Below are 3,599 nucleotides of genomic sequence, written 5' to 3'. Positions count from 1 at the left end.
ACACACACACACACACACACACACACACACACACACACACACACACACAAGCACACATATATTAATGTGTGTGTGTATGAGTGATGTGTGTATGTACATATCTCAATCGTTTAATACTACATATATAGACATGCAAGACATGCAAGCGGATACATGTGTGTGTATAAATGTGTGTGCATGTATATTTGTGTATGCATATGTATGTGGGTATATGTATTCATATATATATATATATATATATATATATATATATATATATATATATATATATGTATATATACACACATATATGTGTATGTATGTGTGTATGTATATGTACGTGCATATGTATATACAAAATGTGTGTATGTGCATGTATTTTCGTATGTATATATATGTATATATGTGTGTGTGTGTATATATATGTATGCATAAGCTCACATGTAAATGTACATGTGTGTGCGCGTACGTATGCCATTATGCCTTCTTTCCTCCTCCCTGATTTCTAGCTATCACAGTAACCTATACAATCACATACGTCTATTTATAGAAATTTGAGGTCCTTGTATTCTTCCCTCCACTTTCAATTTTATTACAAAAACTACTATTCATTTTGGTATCACCCCACGTATACCTTTTCTCTTCCCATCCCTTAATGCAGCTCTATCTTATAACCCCTACTCATATAACTCACACTTATTCACTCCTTACCTTCTCATCTCTTCCTATCCCTACCGCACTCCTCTCCCCTCCTCTCCTCACATTATCTTAACCACCAATAAAAACTCCTTTTCTCACTTCTTTCAACCTGTCTTCAGTTTTTTCACGCTTTTCACTTTTTGCTCTCTCTTTTTTCTTTTTTCTACCTTACTTCCTCTCATTTTCTATTCCTATTTTCATTTTGACCTACCTCTTCATTCTAATCATCCACATCTCTCCCTCCGCCACTTGAGTAATGCTACCAATACATTCTCAGATTTTCCTTCACACTACAATACACTTTCGAATGAGCAACACAGAATCCACGGCTCAATCCTTTGAAATGACAAAACATGACCTACTATCTGAGCTTACTTACCATGTACAGGAAACTTTTTTCCCACTCCTACACACCACTTTCCTCGAATAATGGAACTGCAGCTACATCATATTTATATATTTTATATTTTATTTCTACTTTCATTTTATTACTTCCCTCTATATTCCCATCTCCTCCGTTTCCATAATAATTCCTTATTTCGAACTCAAATATTTACCTCTATTCAACCATTTCCCATTGTGTCTGATGAAAGGATATCCATAATATTCCAGAAACAGCTGTAAAACTATATCTATATATTTTTCCTTATAAATATCCTAAAAACTACTCACAGGCTTGGCTCTATTTCATTTTGTCTAATACACACACACACACATATATATATATATATATATATATATATATATATATATATATATATATATATATATATATATATATATAAAATGAAAGGAGGAAAACGCACACACTTTACATAGTTCTAATATATTTTAAAATATGTTTTACATTGTTTGTCGACCGGTTTCGCTTTTGTTAATCTTGACATTAAAATTATTTTAATTACGTATTTTCTTAAGAAAAAGTTTTTGTCCATGTTTTTTTGTGGAGTTTATGAATGAAATTGAACAAGTAGAAAAATCTATGGGGAGGTAATTAGTGATCGTTATTATTGTGGACAGGGGAGATAATTGTTCATCTTTCGGTTGGAGGCGGATAATATATACACAAAAATTAAAAAGCTAGAGTAGTGCGGTGGAATATGTACAGTGATAGGTATCTAATTGTGAATTAAAATATGCACAGAGATCAAAGTTGGTTATACGTGCATAATTAGGCGTGTTCTTTATTTTTCGATGAATGAGTTTTCTTTACTTAAACGTTCTTGCATAGAAATTGTATCCTTGCATTCGTAGAAGGGGAGAACTGTGATACTTGGTTTGATGTTACCTGCACATCTCTCTATGTGCTTACTTAAAGAAATCTGTCTGTATTGCAGGAAACGTATCTACTGTTTATGTAGAGTGGTTCTCCGCCAGAATGTCCCTTTCTCTTATCACAGATACACCCTTACTGATTAAAATCATGGTACCATTTCCGAGTGGACTTGGATGTAAGTGTAATAGTATAATACTTGAGTCTGAAAGCACGTTGCACGGCCACAACACTGTTTAATTTTGCAAATTCGAGTACACATCAGCTGTGTTGCTGTGGTGGTGGTCGTTTTTAGATTTCCTTCTATCCTTGTGGTTTTCAGATCAAAGATGTCTAATAATCTGAAAAAAAAAAGAAAAAAAAGGAGATAACTGTTGTTCGAGAATCGGTTCACAACATGTTTATCAATATATTTGAATTAGTTTAAATATCATAACAACGTGAAATCAGGGAGTGTTTTTGTGGACAAGCTGCATATCGGAAAACCTCTTACATAATACGCATTATGTTCTTAAACTGTAAAGCTTTTGTCGCACCTACTTTTATTTGAATAAGTAACAATACAATAATGTAAGAAGACATTTACAGATACAAAATGTTGGGGTGATTATGACTGAAATGCTTTTGACTTGACGATTATTCTATCAAGATGTACATTATGTTACGCGTGTTTCCGAAACTGTGCGGACTATCAAAATTAATCTTTAGAATTAATTAGCTATCGTTCGCAGCTACATATTTCGTTCAAGACGTAGAAACGAACGAAAGTATATTGATGTATCAGATAATAAATTTATGATAAATTTTCTCATAGATTCCTCTGTAGTAAAGCTCTTTCGATTATTATTGAGAAGTATTTTTGTTATCTTAGGTTACTATCGGAAATTGTAAATGTAAGTGACATTCTTATTTTTCCTGTCATAATATTGTCTCTATAGACATGCTAATTTGCGAATTAAAAATGCATGAAAAAAGTTAATAGAAATTAGAAATGGTAAATTGGTTTAGAATTCACATTGGAGACATTTCAGTTTCAATTTACGTTGTTAGAAAAGTTTAAAAAAAGCAACACAGTGTTTGTTATTTAAGGATTAGCCATGTGTATTTAATTTATTTGCGAATAACTGAACCTGACTATAATTGATAGTTGATTTTTCTTTAGTTGTCAGTTTTGTTGTATTTTTACTATGTAAAGGTATGTAAAGTTCTTGTACAACTTTTCTGTGTTATACACAACATATTGATTGCAGATAAGTTAATGATAATTGCATACACAAAATTTCACATGCTGGATAATGTGACGCATTGTTAGTCTCTGCAGATTGTTTTGCCAAAGTGACGCCATTATGCATGTAGCAAAACTATACACGTGAATGAGATTTATTGAGATTTACGAAAGACTAGGCGTTTCTAGAATCGAGGACATAAATTCAAAAACACAAAAATCTAGTTGGAACATGTGACTTCATTACCCCAAATATTTTCCGAAGCCCCCAAAATGCACGATTATAAGCACAGCATAAGTTATCTGATGTAAAGCATAATATAATTGTATATATGTGTGTATGTATGTATGCATGTATGTATGCATGTATGTATGTATGTATGTATGTATGTATGTATGTACGTATATATATATATATATATA

The sequence above is a fragment of the Octopus bimaculoides genome, chromosome 1 (assembly GCF_001194135.2).
Source record: "Octopus bimaculoides isolate UCB-OBI-ISO-001 chromosome 1, ASM119413v2, whole genome shotgun sequence".
Classification (NCBI taxonomy): domain Eukaryota; kingdom Metazoa; phylum Mollusca; class Cephalopoda; order Octopoda; family Octopodidae; genus Octopus; species Octopus bimaculoides.
Note: the sequence above shows the minus strand (reverse complement) of the source record.